At 40.7% G+C, this 22,573-nt stretch overlaps 1 protein-coding gene and 1 pseudogene across 12 annotated transcripts in view; both read left to right on the forward strand.

Moving 5' to 3' along the window:
• The window catches only part of PALM2AKAP2 (PALM2 and AKAP2 fusion), a 577,025-nt gene that overhangs the window by 500,086 nt on the left and 54,366 nt on the right, over positions 1-22,573 (forward strand). The gene's annotated exons all lie outside the window — the stretch shown is intronic.
• Positions 10,112-15,087, forward strand: LOC138176650 (cyclin-F pseudogene; annotated as a pseudogene).

Raw genomic sequence — 22,573 nt, forward strand, 5'->3', positions numbered from 1 at the left:
CTTTTAATTTTACATTATTAAAATTGTTCATTATCTTTTCTGTAATCTTTTTAGTCCTTTGGTCATAAACATTTCCCTTAGCCATAAATCTGGAGCAATGGATAGAGGTCTGAGTTCAAATCTGCCCTTTGACACTAACTGTGTGACTCTGGGCAAGTCACCCTGTTTGCCTCAGTTTCCTCATCTGTAAAATGAGATGAAGAAGGCAAACCAATCCAGTGTCTTTGCCAAGAAAGTCCCAAACAGGGTCACAGAGAGCTGGTCATAAGAGAAAAACCCCTGAACAACAAAAATATGTGGTCATCCAGCCTGGGGTTGAAGACGTCCAAAGGAAGAAAACCTATACCCTCCTATCATGGCTAATTTCAGTTAAGGATTGCTCTAAGTATTTAAAAGCCTTTTTGAGATCTTGTCTTTACATGCCATTCATTGCCACTGGTTTTGCCCTCTGGGGCCAGCAGAACAAAAGTCTAATCCCTATTCTAAGTGACAGTTCTTCAAATACTCACATTATTATATACTCATATCCCCTAGTTTTCTCCTCTCTAGGCTAAATATCCCCAGTTCTGTCTTTCTGATCTTCATGTGACTATGGAGGTCTTGACTGGTCTCTAGATAATCAATGTCTTTCCTAAATTATAGTATCCAGAACTGAGAAGCATACTCCATCTCTGGTCTCCCTAGGGCAAGGCAAAGAAGGACTGCTACCTCTTTCATCTTGTAAACTCTGCCTCTCAATTCAGCCCCAGATCACACTGGTTTTTTGTTTTTTGGGTTTTTTTTTGGCTCCCCTGTCATACTGATACCCCATATTGATTTTGAATTTATTTAAAAGCCCAAGTTCTTTTTTATGTAAGTTGAAGTGATGCCTCTCTCATCTTGGGCTTCTGAAATTGATTTTTTTTTTTGACCCAAGCACAAGACTTCATTGTCTTGAATTTAATCTTACTAGAATCAGTTTAATGTTCTTGCCTTTCAACAATTTTTTGGGTCCTGACTTTGTCATTAGCTGTATTAATAACCTTTCCCAGTTTTGTCTCAAATTTTATACCTTTATCTAAGTCACTGATAAAAATGTAAACCATATACTGCCTCGCAAAAAGTGGCCTAGGGAACTTTCCTAGAGACTTCTTGCCAAGGTTTTGGGCAGTCCAGAGTAAAGTATACTTATTTGCCATTTCAAATTTATTTTTTCTTGCCTCATAGAAATAGCTCAACAATGTGCATAATACAGTTTGAGGAACACTTGCTTGAAATGGGTGGTTCCCAGTCTGTAAGCAAAGAACCCTTGAAGGGGCAGGGAGATAAAGCTGGCCACTCCATTGTGCCACCTAGCTGCCAAATACTAAGTATGTTGCAATGGGGATTCCTTTCTTGGCACCAGGAAGGTCTTCTTCCAACTCTAAAATTCTGTGACCTGCCAGTTGAGCACAAGGTGTATCCGCACAGAGCTGATGTTTAATCAAAGATCGACCTAGCTTAATCACCCAGTGAGCAGGAGGCAACACACATTGTTAATCGGTTGGAATAATGTTCAGTTTCATTAGTCATTACACAGATGCAAATGAAAAACAACTTGGTGCAAACAGTTGAAAACTCAGAAGTTGTAGATAAAGGAATACACTTATCCTACTGGATACCAACTTGTAACATTTTTAAAGAGCAATATGGCAATATGTTAAATGAAAATTAGGAAAGTAGGGGCGGCTAGGTGGTGCAGTGAATAGAGCACCGGCCTTGGATTCAGGAGGACCTGAGTTCAGACACTTAACACATAAACTAGCCATGTGACCTTCGGCAGGTCACTTAACCCCAATTGCCCTACCTTCCCCCCTCCAAGAAGCAAAAAAAAAAAAAGAATATTAGGCAAGTAACCATAGCCTTTGAACTAATAATTCCACTGTAGAGAATATATACCCTGAAAGTGCAACTTGTAAAACATTCTTTGAATAAAGAATTTTATAGCATTTTATGTGATAAAAAAAATGAAAGCAATCTAATTATCTAACAATAGGAGAATTCATGTCCTGAAGGGGACACTTGTTTCTTCTCTCCCTATTAAAATGTTAACACTGCCATCATTATACAACTCCTTCCAATTACTCCACTAAATTTGCTTTCCTAGTTCTGGTCAGAAACACCTGAAAATCTTACATTCAAAAAAATTTCATTTCATGTTAGTCTTTTGCAAATAATAGATGTCTTTGTATATTGTAGTTTCAGGATTTTTTCCCCTATTTTTTGTTCCAACATCCATTACAGTTGAAGACAACTGGAACATTTGGCAAGCCAAGGAAGCAAAAATGCTAATAATAACCAAGACTGATAATGAAATAAATATTCAGGAATCTAGTTAAAGCACCAAATCTGGAATACAGAGGAAAGAAAAATGTCTCTCTCCCAAGTAGATTTATTTCTAGTGCTCATTATGTGCTGTAGAGATGACTGCCATTAGATACAAATAAGTATATATGTAAAATCATTATTTATCCACTTCTGTTTATCAATTCTTTCTCTGGATGCAAATATCATTTTATTTCCTATGTCCTTTGTAGTTAATTTGGGTTATTCTTAAGAGAATATTGCTGTCACTGTATACGACATTCTCTTGGTTCTGCTCATTCAGCTATTTCATGCAAGTTTCTCTCTATGATTTTCTAAGATCATTTTTATAGCATTCCATCACAATCATATACCACAGAAGTCTGGACTGAAAAAGTTCATTCCCCCCCCCCCCCCAAACTACTAAATTACTTATTATTGTGACTCATCTTCCATGGTGAGCAAGAGCTTCTGATATTATCCCCAGTTATTAAACACATAGATTGCAAATAATCAGCTCCTTCTCACTAAATTATCTGCCCATTGTTAGATTTGGAATATATTGATCTGAAGAATTTTTTTTTTTTTTTAAGTTTCATCAGTTACAATTACTGTTTTTCCATGTAGGAATGTTAATAGTTCAACTTTGATAAGTTCCTTATGTTTTCTTTTCCCTGTTTACCTTCTCATGCTTCTCTTGTTTCTTGTATCTGAATGTCAAATTTTCTATTCAGCTCTGTTTTTTTCATCAAGAATGCTTGAAAGTCCTCTATTCCACTGAATGGCCATATTTTCCCCTGAAACATGATACTCAGTTTTGCTGGGTAGGTGATTCTTGGTTTTAATCCCAGCTCCTTTGACCTCTGGAATATCATACTCCAAGCCCTTCGATCCCTCAGTGTAGAAGCTGCCAGATCCTGGGTTATCCTGATTGTGTTTCCACATATTCAAATTGTTTCTTCCTGGCTGCTTGTAATATTCTCTCCTTGATCTGGGAATTTCAGAACCTGACTATAATATTCCTAGGAGTTTTCTTTTTGGGATCTTTTTCAGTAGGTGATTGGTAGATTCTTTCAACCTCTATTTTGCCCTCTACTTCTAAAATATCAGGGCAGTTTTCTTTGAGAACTTCCTGGAGGATGATTTCTAGGTTCTTACTTTGATCATGGCTTTCAGGTAGTCCAATAATTTTTAAATTATCTCTCCTGGATCTATTTTCCAGGTCAGTGGTTTTTCCAATGAGATATTTCACATTTCCTTCTATTCTTTCATTTGTTTGGATCTGTTTAACAGCATCTTGGTTTCTCAAAGTCATTAGCTTCCATTTGCTCCAGTCTAATTCTGAAGGAATGATTTTCCTCAGTGAGCTTTTTAGGATTCTTTTTCCATCTGCAAATTCGATTTTTTTTATGGCATTCTTCTCTTTTTGAGCCTCTTTTGCCATTTGCATTAGCCTGTTTTTTAAGATATTATTTTCCTCAGTTAGACTGTTGACTCTCATTTCATAATTTTCTTGCGTCATTCTCATTTCTCTTCCCAATTTTTCCTCCACTTCTCTTATCTGCTTCTTAAGGTCCTCTATGGCCTGTAATCAGCTCATATTTTTCTTGGAAGTTTTTAGTGCAGGAGTTCTGACTTCACTAACTTCCTCCTGTTCCATGCTTTGATCCTTTTTGTCCCCCAAATAGGAGTCTAATGTTGGAATCTTCTGTCTCCTTTGTTTCCTTTGCCTGGTCATGTCACCCCCTCAGTCACTTGACCCCTGGGCTTTTTGCCACAGTAGGACTCTGCCACCAGACAGGGGAGCTTTTGTCCCAAACACTGGGGTTTTCTTAACTGCTGGAGGTATTAGATGGGTGCCCTCTCTGAGGTCTCCACACACTCTGGCAAGCTGGACATACACCCCAGGACCTCCACCCTAGACTGCAATCCAGATCCAAGCAGGTTAAAGCAAGAGCGATTACCCCTCAGCCTGGTGCTTGGTCCCCCTACACTCTGCAGGCCAAAAGCTGAAGCCTCCATGGGGCGCTGGCTGGTTGTGCTGGTGTCTCAGTGGCTTCTCACCCTGGGGGCAAAAGCTGCAGTACTCCCTCTTACTGGGTCCCAAAGTCCAGACTGCACTGACCTCTCTCACTTTGTCCTTTGCATCTGTGTGTTGATAATTTTGGAAATGGCCACAGCTGCTGCTGATCTCAGAAGTTTTCTTTTTATTAGCCTTATGGTTACTAGTTATTACAAAGTCCATTAATGTTGTTGCGGAAGGATTCTACCAAAATTTTGTTTTGAGTATAGGGTTTTGAAGCTACCACAAGTTTGGCAATCACTAGTTTGTAAAGTTTAATGGATTTCCATGCCTCTCCCCCCCCCCCCCAAAAGACCCCCAAACAAAAAACTTGTAAGTTTCTTTTACTTATTGTTGTAGGGTTATAATGATTTCTCTGCACAGCAGATTTAATAAGAAACTAACCTTCTAGGGACTTAAGCATAAAATACAGAATACAGAGGAGGGAGTGAGAGCTGAATGGTTAAGATTTCAGAGTAAGCCTCTGCAAAATGTCAGGGTTAGTTCTCTCTCTTCTGCAAGCATCACAGAGAACCCTCGTGAGGTTTGTGCAAGTGTGTAACTAAGAGGCATAGGGAGGATATTCAGTGCAAAGATAACAAGAAGGCAACAGGCTTTAAAGCATGCCCATTACTTAAAATTCCTGTGTGACAGAGGTAGGGTTGGCTCTTCTCTGAATAAGAAAGCTAGGGCAAAAGGAAGAAAGGATGAATACAGCCCTGAGCTTTTGCTTCATTTCAGTTTCTAGTCCCCTTGTTCCTGTGAGAGGGAATGGTTAAAAATGTCAAGATAGCACGACAAATCATTTTTATGATAAAATCCTTCATTTTGTTTCATACTGTAATTTTGATCGAGGCTACACAAAGCCCCAGCAGAGGTAGATTTTTTTTTAAAACATCCTTTCTTTAGTAATTGTTACAGTCCTTGAGATAAGCATGTTGTAGTTCACTCAGACATTTATTTCTAAATGTATCCACTTCTACTCAGTGACACATCCTTCTATAACAGACTTTTAATTTTAAAAGATGAAGAGTGGGAAGGAAGCAGTTCTGCAAAACCTTTGAGCAACTGAAGCAAGGTTATACTGACAGATCTTAATAACCATTAAGCCACCAGGGACCTAAGAGTCTCCTTTCCATACTATACTGGACTCTGCCTCTGATCTTACAATTACCTGGTTCATTTGAGAGGAAAGTTGGGCTTCTCTTACTCAGACTTGTCTCTTTCCACCCTTAACAGAGTAAATCTATGAGAAAATCTTCAAAACAAAGCTTAGGTATGACCCATGTCCAGGGTCTTACCAAAATATTAGCAACAGAGTCCCTTCTAGAAAAGTATTTAGTATACTGTAGGACAGCAGTTTATTTTTTCTACCCAGGAAATATTTAAGATGTAAATGTAAAAGTTGCACACTAAGATAGAGAGAAAGCAAAATATTTCCAAAGGTAAAGGTACTCTCATACTCCCACTGAAAGGGAAAGGGCTTTTGTGGGACTGCTGAGCAAATGTGTAGAATGTTTGTCCTTTACCTCAGACTTGCACTGCCCAGGTAGCTCACAAGGTCCTGATCTCTTGACATAACCTAGACTTCCTTAGTCCAGCTGAAGCATCATCCGGCTGGTTGTCATTTTTTCCTCTGAGATATGGTGCTTCTGTGGAAATCTGTTGCTGGGCATCCAAAACTTAATTCAGAACATCTTTATTAACCCCTAAGTTATCTGAAAAAAAAAATGTTCATTTTTTTCAGGATCATTGGACCTTATCTTAGCATTGTAGGTCTAAAGCTAGAAGGGGCCTCAGATGTCTTATTTTATAGTGGTAGCTCAGTGGTTCGTTGAATTGGACACAAAGTCATAAAAACCTATTTGAATCCTGCCTCAGATACTTGCTAGCTGTGTGACCCTACATAAATCACTTAGCCTCTTAGGCACTCGGTTTCTTCATCTGTAAAATAGGAATAATAATAATAGCACATATCTCATAGGGTTGTTGTGAGGATCAAATGAAATAAAATATATGAAACTTAAAGTACTATAAAAATGCGATCTTCAAATCAATTCAGTCACCATTTATTAGGCACCTACTGTGTGCTAGGTACTAAGAATACAAGTAAGAAAAAAAGAAATGTAGGCTTTGCCTTCAAGGAGCTTATACTCTAATGGGGGAAGACCACACACAAAAGGAAACTGGGAGAAAGGAGAAAATGGAGTATCTGAATCTGTTCTGTGGAGTTCAAACCAATCAGAGGCACAGATGGAAAGTAGAGATTAAGCTGGAAGGCCCAGATCCCTGCCCTCTATGTAAAAAAGCTTTGTCATTAATCATCATCATCATCATAGATGGGCTTTCTCAAGGTCATAGAGTCATAAGCAGCAGAGCCAGGATTCACACTCAGGTCATTTGACTCCAGAGCTAGCCATGTCTCCACTGTATGACACTGTTTCTCTAGGTCAGTTAATTACTAGCATTTATTCAGCACCCACAAAATGCCAGGTGAAGTGATAGGTACAGGACTACAAAGACTCAAGGAGCATACATTCTGCCCTAGTATACATTATTTACAAGGGAATACAAAATATAAATGCAAGGTAATTGGTAGAACAGGGTGAAGCAGGATGGCAGTGATGAGGTATGGGCTCTGGGAGGCCCCTTGAGCTCTCCTTGAATCCTTGAGGTAAGGCTCTGGGGACCCCCCTTGAACTCATTAAATCGTCTCTTTTGATGAGGCATTTGCATGAGGCCATAAGCCTTACATTGTGGCTGGGCCTAAATCTCTTGTTACTAGACTTCCCACCCTTGAGCCTATCAGAATATCAATCCACCCTTGAACTGGCTAATACCAACACCAGTCCTGCCCAATGAATTCAACTCAAGTCTTCTCTCAGCCAAAGAAAAGTAAAGTTTATTAAAAGTTGGCTTGTATTGGACACAGAGTAAGTCTGTTCTAGGTCATTCAATGGCGCTCTCACAAACATGAAGACAGGATGGGGTCTTATATACAGAAGGTTGTGGGAGGAATCTAGGGGTGGTCTAGAGGAAGAGTTTGGGGAGGGTCTTCAGGAGGAGTTAATGAAATTAATGAGTGATTACAGGTAGGAATTTGTTGGAGTCTACCTGGAGACTGCAGAAAATGGTGGGCTAGGCCAATTCAAGAGTGGATTGATATTTTGATAGGTTCAAGGGTGGTAAGTCTAGTAACAGAGGTTTGGACCCAGCTACAATGTAAGGCTTATGGCCTCATGCAAATGCCTCATCAAATGAGACGATTTAATCAGAGTTCAAGGGGGTTCCCAGAGCCTGTACCTCAAGGATTCAGGGAGAGCTCGAGGGGGCTCCCAGAGCCCATACCTCATCAGCAGTATTAGCTGGGAAAAGGGAGAAGGATCAGCTGGCATTTGAGCTGGACTTGAAGAAAAAATAGGGATTCTAGGGTAGGGTTGGGCATCAAAGAAGAGAGCCTGCACAAAGGCATGTAGGTGGGATATGGAAAGAGGGTTCCAGTGCCTGGGGCAGTGGTCCTAGAGGTGAGGGGTTTGGGGTCTGAAACCCGAGACCTAGATGAAATATTTGAGGTATTGGTCCTGGCCTGGGTTCAGTCTGCCAGCAGGGGTCTCTGCCTGGTGTTGACAGAAAGCTGTAGCATTGATTTAATAAGTCCTGACCTGGTAGCAGGCATTCCCAGCAGCACCCTTGATACTGACTAACTTAAGGTGGACCTCTGTCTAAAATAACTTAGTTATTTGTTCACCTTATAAACTGATGAAGGACCTGATTTTTTTTTTCCCCAGAGAGACAGTCAGCAAAATGTTATTCTCTCATTGCCAGATTTCAAAGGGTTTGATTTACTCAAATTCAGGGTAGTTCTTAGTGTTACTGTATATGTTTTGAACCTGTGGAAGGATTTACTGGGTTCTATCCCTACATATTTTAAGAAACTAAAACTACTTTAGTTTATGTAAAGAAAGTGTCTCCCAGAATCCTAGATAATTTTTATGACTTGCCCAGCTTGAGAAACAGTTTGTTGGGGTTTTCCTGTGATGTGGTCTGTTTATGAGAAATTTATGAAATCATGTCGTAATTTCCATGTGACATTTATGACTCCCAAATTGGAAATTTTTTTATTCACATGTTTCTTCAAAACATTTTTTCTGGGAATGGGTAGGCAATAAAAAGCAAATAACAGCAATCCAAATCATTCTCATAAAAAGGAAAATTATGTCCGTAGAATTGTATAAAATGAGCATCTGCCCCCCAAAATAGTAATGACAGTACTTTATACTTAGAAAATATACTTCCTTGGGAGATATCAGAGTGTTTAATCCTATGCTTGTTGCACATTTTAAAAGGAATTCTTGATAACTTTGGGGTTTTTTTTTAATCTACTTTTCACAGATATATCTCTTTCCTCTCTTTGAATCATCTCTATTGTACTTCCAATGGTTTATAGCTAGTAATGGTTTAAGAGTTAAAATGAGAACCTTTTTCATGGAAGGAAAAATGGAGGCCTAGAGAAATTGAAAGTCCTGAAACTTTAGTGTTCTGCCAGACCACTGATGAGGGCAGAATGGGGGATAACCTCAGATGGCCCAGGAGACCTTTCTGAAAGTACGCAGCTTCAGATGAGGTGGCATGGGGCCATTGCCTATTGTACAGACTCTTCAATTACATATTTAATCCTCAGAGAGAGAAGTATTTATTTTGGACAAGTGTTTCATGCTATCCTAAAGGCAAAAGAGACAGAGAACCCTAACCAAGGGAACTTAGAATAATGCAGTTCAGTTAACTCAAAACTCATTCGCTTCTTTATTAAACCTATGAGAAGAAATCCACAGATTGACTGTTTTACTCTCTAAGAGAATAGGTAGGGGTGTTGAAAGAATACAGAGGTAACAAACAGCTCTCAATTCTCTCCTCTTGTCTCAAAAATATCTCTCAGCGCTCCCAATCAGCAGTGGTAAGCAAATTCCTTTCTTTAAAATCTAAGTCAGAGGTTCTTAATCTTTTTTGTGTTAGTGGATCCCTTTGGGAGTCTGGTGAAACCTGGGCTCCTCAGAATAATGCTTTTAAATGCATACAATAAAATATTTAGGATTACAAAGATGAAATGTAATAATATTGAAAGGCAGTTATCAGAATATATTCCTTTTCTTTTTTAAAGCAATTGGGGTTAAGTAACTTGCTCAAGGTTACACGGCCAGTTATTTCTGGGTGTGGTGCTGAGTATCTGGGCCCAGATTTGATCCCCAGGTCATCCCGACACTGGAGCTGGTGCTCTTACTTGCTGTGCTACCTGGCCACCCCAGAATATATTTTTAAAAGTTCACAGACCCCAGTTTAAGAGCCCCTGATCTAAATGCCCCATCATAACTAAATTTCATACCCAATTTTGTGAATCTTTTTTTTTTTTTAAAGGGTTACTAGGTCAAGAACAGTCCAAGATTGAGTTTTCACTGGGATAGGACCGAGGGAGGTGAAATTTTGGAGAGTAGAAGACAGCCAGAAGGCAGGATGAGAGTACTATTTGAGTAGCAGGAAATTTGAAGGGCAGGTGGTAAAAAAAAGTTCAGAAAGAAATGTTAGGGCTGTTTGCCTAGCAGTTGTCTCCCTTGAGGAGTACCTTCTCTTCTTCTAAGTGGAAGCTATCATATTCCTATGAAGAAAAAAAAATATTCCACTGAGGAGCCCATTTCTAAAAGAAACCATTTTAGTCAGTTGTAGCAGGGTGTATCGAATTTTCAAAGATGTGCTGCCAAGCAATGCTATGAACTTTGTGCCCCTCACTTTGCCTTTCTGGAAACCCATCATTAGTGTTTTTTTTTTTAAGAATATCAAGTTTATGGCATGGCACAAAAATGCATTTTAATAAGTGCATATCAGAAAGATGTCATTGTCATTTTGTTGATTGTAGAGAAAGCAGTGAAGTTGGGGTATTGTAGTTCTGCCCTCAGTTTTAGAGGTGATTTGATTGACAGGAGGAATGCTATCAGTAGAATGTATACAAGGTGAGTTAGGATACTTAGTGAAATATTAAATAGGAGCCTCTCCAAAATTATATCCCCACAAAATTCTTTTCCTCTCCTCTTTGGTAGTTATTCAGTCATTTCAGTTATGTCCACTCTTTGTGATCCCATTTAGGGTTTTCTTGGCAGAGATACCAAGTTGGTTTGCTTCCTTCTCTGGCTCATTTTACTGATGAGGAAACTGAGGCAAACAGGGTTCAATGATGTGCTAAGTGTCACACAGCTAGTAAGTGTCTGAGGCTGGATTTGAAGTCAGAAAGATGAGTCTTCCTAAACAATCTAAAAAGGAAATGAGATTTGTCTGTTAAAATAATTCGGATAATCAGTCTAAAGCTGGAAGGGACCCAGAGGTCATCAAATCCAACCCCTTTATTTTATAGAAGAGGACAGACCTTGCCTTGCCCAAGGTCACACAGCTAGGAGATAAGTTTTCTTGATTCTGGGTCCAGCACCTTACCCACTGTATGAACCCATGGTGGCTCATGCTGATCACTGACCCATTTTTTAAAAATCCATTTTCTACCACAGGAACATTTCCAATTGAATAAGTCGTTTCAGTTGTGTCCTATTCTTCACCATGCCATTTGGGTTTTGTTTGTTTTGTTTTGTTTTTGCAAAGATATGTAATGCCAAGCAGAGGCACCTTCCAAGGTTTGGAATTACCAGCATAGTAACTCTATTTTATTCTGTGACAAATTAAGGCAAAACATTCACAGAACAGAGAAAATCAAAATACAGCATTCCCCAATGTAATTCAATAATTTCCAAGTACTACTCCACCCCTGGACTGTACATTCCTTTAGCCAATCACAAAGTCTCTTCTCAAATGGAGATTAGTTTCCAATCATAAACAAAGTACATTCATTTGGTCAGTCACAGGGCACAAAAGAAAAAGTCAAAAGTTTGCCACAATTGAATCACAATTGAATTCTACAATTATCATCAGTTAACACCAAGCACTTTATCAGAAGGGGCAGTGTAGAGCACAAAGGCCATCTACCCCGGAGCTACAGCAAGGTTAAGATATCAGCACAGCATTTAATACCCAAAGAGAGGTCTTTTCTTCACCTTGACCTGAGGCAAGTTCTCAGCAATCTCTGTACCTGCAGAGACAAAGCTTAACAAAACCACAATATACATTTCCAGTGTCTTCATCAATTCACCTCGGTCTGCAGAACAGTCTATGGACCCCCAGAAACATCATCAAGACCCTCGGAGAGGACAGCACGCACGGCTGCCTGGACCGGACTAGCTGAGGGCGCTCGGAGGAGGTGGCAACAGCAGCACCATTAACTATGAGGGTCTGCTGCGGGGTGATTCACTGTAGGTGCTCCAAGTGTTTTTGTCTTCCTTCAAAGCACAGAATAAAAAAGAGGCCCCGAGTGTTAACTCTATTGAGTCTCCCTGAAGATGTCCTCTTTCATATACTGAAATGGCCTCCTGCTGAGGATATCCTTGCCATCGGAGCTGTACATCCACATCTTAAGTATCTTGTAGATAATCATGCCAGTGTGTGGGCATCTGCAAGCTTCCGGGAGATGTGGCCTTCTCCGGATAACCTAAAGCTTTTTGAGAGGGCTGCTGAAAGTGGTCATTTTGAAGCTGCTGTGAAGCTAGGGATTGCCTACCTCTACAATGAAGGCTTGTCTATTTCTGATGAGGGTCATGCAGAAGTGAATGGATTAAAGGCATCACGTTTCTTCAGCCTAATGGAACGCCTGAATGTTAATGCTGCTCCATTTATCTGGCTATTTATTCGCCCTCCATGGTCTGTGTCTGGAAGCTGCTGTAAAGCTGTAGTCTTTGAAAGCCTCAAAGCAGAGTGTCAGTTTCAAAAAAAGTTCATAAAGCATCTATACTATATTGTTTGGGTAAAGTTTTAAGCCTTTGAGGATGAAGAGAAAAGAAGCACTTGAAATGTTTGAGGCATCATCTAATCAGGGATGTTTAAATAGTTCTTACCTCCTTTGGGAAAGTAGTCAGAGGACTGCTATGTCAGACCCTGGAAGATGCCTCTGGAAACTCAGGGACCATGCAACCAAGGGCTGTTGGGAAGCACAGATATCTTTAGCCAAAGCCTGTGGAAATGGAAACCAGCTTGGATTAGAAGCAAAATCTTTGCATGAAGTGGTGTTGCAGCTCTTTCAGGCTTCTCACCCTGTCAGCAAAGAGAGCATCTTCACTGTGCAGAAGGGAATGAATGACACAATGAGGTACATTTTGATTGGCTAGTGGAAGTTGCCACCATGAAGGATTTTACAAGCCTTTGCCTTCATATGACAGTGGAATGTGTGGATCATTACCTGAAGCTAAGAGTGGTGCCTCGAGCCAAGCTGCAGCTCCTGGGAATTGCTTGCATGGTCATCTGTACCTGTTTCATTAGCAAAGAGATCTTGACAATTCGTGAAGCAGTTTGGCTAACAGATAACACTGATAAATATGAAGATCTAGTGAGAATGATGGGAGAGATCATTTCTGCCCTGGAAGGAAAGATTCGAATTCCTACTCTTGTAGATTACAAAGAAGTGCTAGTGAATGTAGTCCCAACAGAGAGAAGAACTCTTCACCTGTACAGCTTTATCTGTGAACTCTCCCTGTTGTATAGGAGCCTCTCTGTGTACTCCCCAGCCCATCTGGCTGCTGCAGCCCTATTGCTGGCCAAGCTGATGCACAGGCAAGCACATCCCTGGACAAGTCAGTTGTGGGAATGCACTGGATTCTTCTATGAAGACCTTATAACCTGCGTTTTGAGCCTTCACAAAAAAATGCTTCCATCATGATGCCCCAAAGGATTATAGGCAAGTTTCCTTAACAGCTGTGAAACAACGTTTTAAGGATAAACGATATGAAGGGATTGGCCAAGAAAAGGTAATGGGTTATGGCCAGTTGTGCAAGTTATTAGGAGTGAAACAAGAGGACACAGAACCTTCTTCCTCCCTCAATGTGGCAGAAATTCAGACCTTCCTCAACTCACCCTCTGGGAAGAGAACCAAAAGAAGGGAAAAAACAGCATTCAGGAAGATAGGGGAAGTTTCGTAACAACACCTACTGCTGAATTATCCAGCCAAGAGGAAACTCTCCTGGGCAACTTTCTGGATTGGAGTTTGGACTACTGCTCTGCATATGAGGGAGACCAGGAAAGTGAAGGGGAGAAGGAGGGAGATGCCACATCTCCCAGTGGGGTCCTCAATGTAACTGTGGTATATCTGGATCCAGAACAGCACTGCTGTTAGGAGTCCAGTGATGAAGACAGCCGAGTAGAGGACCCCGCACCACTGCAGCCATCAAACCACACGCATGCTGAGAAACACTGGCTTCTTTTTCAGGATAGGAGGGAGTCCAGAACAGAAGTGACCTCAGGCTATTCCTCAGTCAACAACACCAGCCCCATGTCCTTCTCCATGGAGAACAACTTTGGAGCGTTTATCAAAACTACCTCAGTGCTGTCCCCAGGCAGTGACCCAAACACTCACCTGTGTACACCCACCTACTTGGAATCGTGTTTACAATCTTTTCACACCAGTCCCGTTGAGAGCGGCCTACACCAGAGACAGGTTGAAGAGGAAAAATGTGGCCGAGCATAGTGACAAGAAAAACTTGGGATTCTGGAGTCTGTGATTGTGTGGTGTTTGTCGCTTTAAATGTTTACTAAAAGGAGAATTTCTATAATGCCTTCTTAGGGTTGTGGGGGGAGGCCAAAAATGTATACCTTGTAAACTCCAAAGGCAATAGATGTAGGGGTTGTCCAGACTGGCAACCTCAGACATGGAAGATGGAAAAAATCACTGTTGGCACCAAGCGGAACCTTTTTCCGCTTAGTTCTATGCAAAACAAAAAGTGCACAGTTGAATTCTCCATCCAAAAGAAGCACACCAAATCTTCTGGCAATTCAAGCCCAAAGCAATCATGCCTTATTGTATTAAGCCTGTTTTCACCACCTTTTCTTTCTGTGGGGTCTGCTCCTGGGAAAGCAGAGGCTGAATACCCTTCTCAGCATTCAGAATGGCTCTCACTCAAGGTCTCTTTCCAGTGGGATTCTTTACTGAGTAAAATCTGATGTCCAGTGCCAGTATTCTAGACTTAAAGCAACATTGAATTCAAAGGTACATTCCCTGAGAAATACTTTATTGATGTTGCCCGTCAGAGTGATAGCTGACAGGATACCCCTAAGCATTTGGCATGGTTCTCTGGTGCATTGACTCTACCTGCAGGGTTTTGGTTGGGCCTTGGGGAAACAAGGATCTCATTTAGCAGGGATTCCTTCCCCATGGAGCCCTAGAAATGTGTTCAGTCGTGGCAGAGGCTGTTCTTTTATATTTGAGCTTAGAACTCCCCATCACTAACCAGGTTGTCTGAAGCCTTCACTGCCAAGTGCCTTCCCCACCAACTTTTAGCTCTTTACGAAGAGTTGTCTTTACAATAAGAGTCAAATGCCTTTTTTTTTTATTAAAAAAAAAAAGACCCTCTTCCAGGATTTCTGTAAACATACCACAGGAAAATCTTTCTTCAGGGCTTCTAAAACCAACTGCAAGGTTCCAGAACTTCTGCAACAACTGCACTGTCCTGGAGAAGGAAATGCAAACCACTCCAGTATCTCTGCCAAGAAAACCCCATTTTCAGCCACAAAGAGTCAGACACAAATGAACAACCATCACCCCTTTGAGTTTATTAACTTACTAAGATAAAGATTGCATTGATACATGGAATACATTTTTCTCCCAGGAATAATTTTTGATGTCCAAAAAAGTAAAGGACCTTGTTTATTCTGCATTTCTATTTCCGGATCGTGAATAGGATCCTTCCCCAAATTGCACTGATACAATCAATTACTTTATACTTTTGTACATCACATGAATAAATATGAGAGGCAGTGTGAGGTAGTGGGGAAGAGAGTGAGTCTCTACAAAAGGAAAACCTGGTTTCAAGTCTCACCTCTGGTGTGACCCTGGGCAAGTCACTTAACCTCTAAGTGATCTAGGCAACTCTGTGGCTTGATAAACTGCAGAGACTATGGCTGACCTAGACTGGTAGGGGGAGTTTCCTTTTTTGGAGTAGGGTATTCCTTATTTATAAGTATAAAATCCAAGGCACCAGCTCCTTCCAGTTCAGCCCTCTCTTTCCATGTCAACAAGTCCATCCCATGAGTGGGATTCACAAGCTCTGGGTTTAAGCACTCAACCTGAAAACCAAGCCAATACAGGGGGATCTTGAAATTCCATTACTATTACAAAATACTAAAGTGGTTTGCCATTTCCTTCTCCAGTTCATTTTACAGTTGAGGAAACTGAGGTAAACAGGGGTAAGTGACTTGCTCTGGATCACACAGATTAATAAACACCTGAGTCTGGATTCGAACTCAGGTCTTCTTGACTCTATCCACTTGGAAGCTCTAATCAAGTAAGAAAGTGAATCACCTCAGTGACTTGTCTGCCCTTCCTCATTCCCCTTAAATGCAGGCATTTAGACTCTTACCTCTTTCCAGTTAATTACTTTCCCATCACTGGCATTAAACTCCTACTAGACTCCTTAGTTGTAAAAAACAGCTTCGTTTTTTTCTCCATTACCCCTAAATGGAACTCAGTGAAGTTAAAGATCAGGCTAAAGCACCAGGCAAAATTAAACTGACAGTGTGAATTTCTTTCCACAGAAACCACCATCAGGCTCAGAGTCTGTATTTCAGGTGATGGGAGAAGGGCAAGCAATTCAGTCATCATGTTAAATTCCATTTTGAACAATTACAGAGTATAGTGTTGTTACCCATCGGGGAAAGGCTGTAGGATTTTAGGTTGTCAGTTTAATTTTTCTCAGTTCTGTCTTCTCCTTCACCATGAAAATAAACAGCTCAAATACAAATGTTACCAAGAGGAAATAGTGTCAAGGTCTGGGCTTGCTTTATTCTAGGTCTTTAAAAATAGCCTTGCTCCAGCCCCAAAGGACGAGAAATCAAGATCATTGTTAATTACTGCTGCTAGATTTTGAGCTCCTCGAAGAGGACAACTGACTGTCTTTTGTCTTCTTTGTATCCTCAGCACTCAAAAAGGAGCCTGGCACACAGTCATCGTTTAATAAATGCTTAGTAACTGACCCATAAGAAACAGCAGTGAACTGTGGTAGAAAGCGCACACACTTTAGTATCGGGGTTCAGTCTCCACTGGACCACTTATTGTCTGTGTAACCTTGGACAAATCACTTACCATCTTTGGACTTCACTTTGGCTCCTCTAAATCCAATGAGCTTTCACTTATATAACCAGACAATTGTTTTGGGTTTGGTTGGTTGGTTGTTTTTTACTTGATATGTTACGACACCCTTCTGAAAAAGGAGAGGGTCAGGTATTCCTCCCAGTTCTTTCCTTCCTTCTGTGATTGGATATGTCCCACAAATTTGGATGCTCCCCACTAATATGAAGTCCTCTACATTGAGTCATCAGTAATCATCATTTCCAGACCTAAATTAGTCATGTCTGATTTCCCATCCCATTTACAAACACAAATAACATTTTTGAGTACCTTCTGTTGCTTTGGAGGAGTCATCATGGAGTAGTTGTTAGAGAGACAGCCTCAAAGTAAAGAAGGCCCCAGGTTCAAATCCCACCTCCTACACATACTGGCTGTTTGACACTTGGCAAGTCACTGAATTTGTAAGGGCTGTAGGTACCCCTCTAAGATGATAAATTCCAGAGAAGGTTCAATTGCACTGGTAAAAGGAATTTTCCCCATCCCATTGAAATTAGTTTCATCCCCCATCTGTCTTCATTTGCTTCAATAATAATGTCACTAATGTTTTAAGGTTAAGAAAAGACTTGGTTTACACACATATCCACAAGATATTCTCTGCTTTTTACAGATGTGAAAAAAATCAAGACTATCAGAGGCAGGACATCCAACTCCAGAGTCAAAACCTCTAGTCACTATGTTAGGTTACCTCTCAATAATGTTTTTTCAGTGACTTCTCTCCCAGTTGACTAGTATTTTCTTTTTTTTTTTTCCTATTGTGATCTTTTTTTTTTCATTACTAGTATTTTCACCAGCATCCAACTGATCTGAAGTATCAGTGTCAATTAATACTGCCAGACATATTTTATTTTTAATATCTAAGGCAATTAAGTAGCATAGTAGATGCCTGCCGATCTGAGTTTAAATCCCATCTCAGACATTTACCAGTTGTGTGACCCTGGGCAAGTCATTTAACCTTATCTGCAAAATAGAGATATTAACATCATCTGCCTTAAGGGGTTGTTGAATCAAGTAACATACCATGTGGAAACCTTAAAATGATATATAAATGCGAGCTATTATTACAATTATCATTTCATTGAAGATTGGGGGTCATTAAAAATGAAAATGTCACACATAATTCTTTTAAAATGTGCTTTGTGTTAGTTTTCAAGCAAACATAACTTTTTCCGGTTTTGCCTGTTTGGGAAATACTCCTTCTATTAAAAATTATGAAAATAGTCTCACGAACACAGTTTTTGGATTAGTTCTGAACAGCAACTAATATAGGAGGCTTTGGGAATAAATAGTAACCTACTAGCCACATTTAGGTTGTATATTTTTTACTCTAAATCCTAGAGTAAAATGTAAATATAAAGCACGACCTCCTACCCCCAGCCTTCCCTCAAGGACTCAGATTAGAAGAGAGAATAATAAGCCTCAGAGGTTCCCCCAGTTCTCCTCCCCATCCTGACTATTATCTGTCTACATTCAGGCCAATTCCAAAGTGTCTCAGAGGCAGGTGGAAAGCTAGTATGCTCCTTCCTTTCCCTTCCCCCCAAACTGTAGGAGGTCTGAGTAAGGGTCCAAAGAAACTTGGTTCAGAGCTCTGCCCCAAAGCCGTCAGGGTGAGTCTGAAGGTTCAGAGTACAGATGTGGTACCTGTCATTCAGCATTGCTAGGCAATGAACATCTCCGTGATAAATCAGACACTGTCACGTAGAGGTTGTTCTGTTAGCCGGTATGTTGTGGGATGCAGAGTAAAGTACTTCGGGGGCATTTTGTTACATGAAAAGTAATGCTACATGTAAAGGTGTTCTCTACCTTTCTCCTGTCAGGGAGGACTGCAAGTTAAGAGTAAACTTAACCGTTAGTTTCCATAAGTGCATTAGTAGCATTTAAGGAATAGATCCTGTGTCCTATACATCCAGACTTCGACAGTCTGGTGAACCTGATGAACCCCTTCTCTAAAGATGGTACAGTGTGGATACCATGCTAGGCCTGGAATCAGCAAGACCTGAGTTCAGATTCTATCAGATACTTACAGGCTGTGTGACCTTGAGAAAGTCACTGAACCTCTGGCTCATTTTCTTCTGTAAAATGGAGATAATAGGACCTACTTCACAGGGTTGTGAGGATCAGATGAAATAATAATTTTACAAGTGCCTAACACACAGTAAGCATTATATAAATGTTCCCATATTTGCCTCAATTTCCTCATTTGTAAAAATGAACTGGAAAAGGAAATGGCAAACCACTTCCAATGTCTTTGCTAAGAAAACCCCACTGGGGTTGCAAGGAATCAGACACAACTGAAAAACCACAAACATTTGTTTTTTAAATTCATAAAACAAAATACTTAGGATTACAAAGGAAACCAATTATATTGAAATAGTTATCTATAGATATACATACATAGATATCGATAACTACATATGTGTATGTGTATATTTGTGTGTGTGTGTGTGTGTGTGTGTGTGTGTGTGTGTGTGTGTGTGTGTGTGTATTTTTAAATTTCATGGACCCAAGGTCCAGAACCTTTGCTCAAAAAGTTTAATTAGGTTTAACTTGATTATAGTTCTGGGCCTTTCTTTGTATCCCCAGTGCTTAGCATAGCACTTGGTATATAGTAAGTGTTCAATAAATGCTTGGGGGTTTTTTTGGAGGGGAAAAGGCTAGGCAGTTGGGGTTAAGTGACTTGCCCAAGATCACACAGCTAGTAGGTATTAAGTTGTCTGAGGCTGGATCTGAACTCAGGCTCTCCTGACTCCAGGGCCTGTGCCCCTAAATGCTAGTTTACTAACCATCCCTGTATGACTCAGGTCTAAGAGAATGACAGACCTGCAAGTTAAGAGTAAAAGTAACCATTTGTTTCCACAAGTGCATTAGTAGCATTTAAGAAATTGATACAGTGTCCTATACATCCACTAATTACTAAGAAGGTACAATACTTTGCCTTTCCCCAGAAACCTGATGTCTGCTACTTTCAGCTTCCAGTGAAACCCAGGATGAGGATACACACACCCCTCAACCCCTGCCCCCCGCCCCCCAATACCTAGACCCTCACCTTCAGACAGTTTCTGTTTTCCTGGGGTTGGCGGAGCAGAGAGGGAAGACAACATGTACATAGATGATGAATTGAAAATAAGTGCCAGGTTGTGGGGAGAGGGAAAGTGGAAGGGACCTTGGACACACTCGGTGGGTTTTCAGTAGGAGGTTAATGATGTTTTTGTATTTCCCAAAGGGAATCTGATTCCCCACCCCCCCACACTCCCCAAATTGGGAGGGATTGCAGAGGAAATGCCTCTTTGTGAATAAGCTTCTAGGGAATGAAGAGTGGGGGGAGGCCATCTGTGACATCACAGTGAGGAGGCCCAAGGAGTAAGGGGTGGAATTTAGCTTGATGAGCCAGTCAGTGTGAAGGAATCTGAGAAAAGGAAAAAAAAAACCCAAGCAGAGCAGTTTGTGAGTGAGGACGCTTGGGAGGCACATGTCTGACAGGGGTGAGTACATTTGCTGACTGAACCACGCTTTTGTCCTTCCATTTCTGAGCTGAAAAGCCAGGCCCTTCTTTCCTTCCCAAGTAGTGCTAAACATGGAATTCCTCACCCTGGGTACTTAGTCCCATCAGACCGGAGGGGGTGGGGGTGCAACTCAGCTTAGACGGGTGGCTTTCTTTTCATTTCTCACATATCCTTTAAAACCCTAGAGAGTTCCAGGGGATGAAGAGGAAAACAGAAAATAGGAAGTGTGGAGGGTATACAGGCATTCCACATATGAGAAGCAACTGCAATCAGTCTTGTCTTTTGCCAAGCTTTTCAGAACAGAACATTAAGGGGCTTATATTTACAAGTTTTTTTTTCCCCACCATTTTTATTTTTAATTAGGAACTTATATTTTTTTGTGGTTCCAGTTTGCAAATGAAATTCTATTGGTAAATTGCTTTGCAAATGTTAAAGTGCTAGATTTTTCTTCTCCTTATTGTGACATTTCTCAACAGAGTGACTGGCACTTAAGGCATTGTGCATTTTCCTGTTTCCTTCTGGCTGTTCCTTAGACACAAGTGCATCCCGTGTTTTGGAGACACTAAAAATAGGCTGTAATCATAGTGTTAACCCAAAGGATCTGGCAGTGTGTTGTCTTCTCCTGCTCTTTAGCTTAGCTGTGTTGTGAGACCTGTGTGAGGTTCATAGTACTAACTTTTCCTCGAATCTGTATTTAGGAGATTTGTAAATGTGGACTCTTGTGCTGTTTAAAAAAGTAGGTTTCCCTTTCCTGGGTTCTTAACTTTTGGTCCATGAACTTTTATTTTTCAAATATTTCCATAACTTTTTCAATATAATTGGCTTCCTTTGCAGGCTGAAGCATTTTATTTTATGCATTTGCAAACATTCCATTAAGTTCACCAAATTGCCTAAGGGGTCCTCAACCCACAAAAAAAGAGGTTATGAACCCCAGCTTTGAGACTGAGGATTTGGTGGAGTCACTGGGGGGAAGGGTAGGTAAAGCTAAGTTTGTTTTTCATTGCCTACAACAAAACAAAACACTTCCAGGAGCTTCCGGAACCCACTGTTGACATTGCCAAAACATCTCTTTATTTTGGTGTAGCCTTTAGAAGCTGTATTCAAAGGTTGCATCTCAGGCTCAAATAGTAATTCTTAAGCAGAAATCTTGTAATAGATAGTAGAGAGAGAAAGTTACCAGCCATTCTAGGTCTTAAACTGAAACGCCTCCACTCGTTCAGAAAGGAAACTCGGCAACTTCCCAGTGTTCACCAACCACCTCAGATAGTGAATGGGCATCTGGATAATTGTAAGAACAGATCCTTTCATAGTTAGGACATAGAGGAGGCAGGAACTCTCTTCCCTTTCCCCTTCCTTACACCCCCTCCAAAAGACAATCAATCTCTATTTTTCTGTCTCTCTCTCATACACACACTTTAATTTCCCCCTGCTAAAAGTCCGAGTTGTAAATGTGTTAAATAATACCACAATGTTTTCTAGATGAGCTTCCTGACCATTTAAGTTGGCATCTTGTCAACATCCATAAGGAGACGCTCAAATCAGGGCAAGGAAGGAGGCTGAGAAGTTGTTGCTGCTTTTTAACTATGGAAACTCATGAAATGTGGAGGAGGAGGAGTCTGTTAATGGAGGGAGAAGATCCATACTGATGAAATGCAAGTTCTTTCAAATGATCACCTAAGTCTGGTGTATTTTGGCCATTGAAAAGGATGGAGATGCCTTAAGATACACTAAATCCATAGCTGCAAAATTGTGGGTCCCTTCATGCAGTGTATCCAAAATGTTCTCAGAGTTTCTTCAGGCCAGTAGATAAATTTCCAATCCCCACTCTTTATTCATTACCCTTTTATACTGAGCAAAAAGAGAAAATTGAAGAATAAGTGAGTTTGGGTGCCTTTTCTCCTTCCCACCCTACCTCCACTCCTGTGGTGGTCAGTTGGAGTGAAGTTGAGAAACCCTATTGGTTTCTGTATACTTCTTCAGTAAAGCAGCTGTGGAGTGACTGCTGCTTAAAGTTGAGGTGTCCAGGATTATCATGTAAGTCCAACCGGAATTATCTCTGAGGGTATGTGTGTGTGTGTGTGTGTGTGTGTGTGTGTGTGTGTGTGTGTGTGTGTATTCCCTAAGGGCTTAGACTCAGGCACAGATCAGATTTCAGGCTGGCAATTCAAACCAGTCATTTCTTAAGCAGGAAGGAAGTTTCACTGGGGGGAGAAGGGGGGGGGGGGTTGGGAGGGAAGAGATAGAAAGGAAAGGCTCCCTGGGACTAAATAGATTTTTTTGTTCAGGTTGCTACCCAGTGGCCTCTCCCCTTCACTTCCTGGCTCTGCAGCCTACCAAAGAGCTAAAGAAGAAGAGAGTTCATCTTGTTTCTCCCTCTTCCTGTCAACAGTAGCTGCTTTCCTTTTCTCTGTGATTCTTGCCTTAATGTTA

This window comes from Petaurus breviceps, unplaced genomic scaffold (assembly GCF_028583685.1).
Source record: "Petaurus breviceps papuanus isolate PSGF00001 unplaced genomic scaffold, PetGlider_PUasm1.0 90062, whole genome shotgun sequence".
NCBI classification, from domain to species: domain Eukaryota; kingdom Metazoa; phylum Chordata; class Mammalia; order Diprotodontia; family Petauridae; genus Petaurus; species Petaurus breviceps.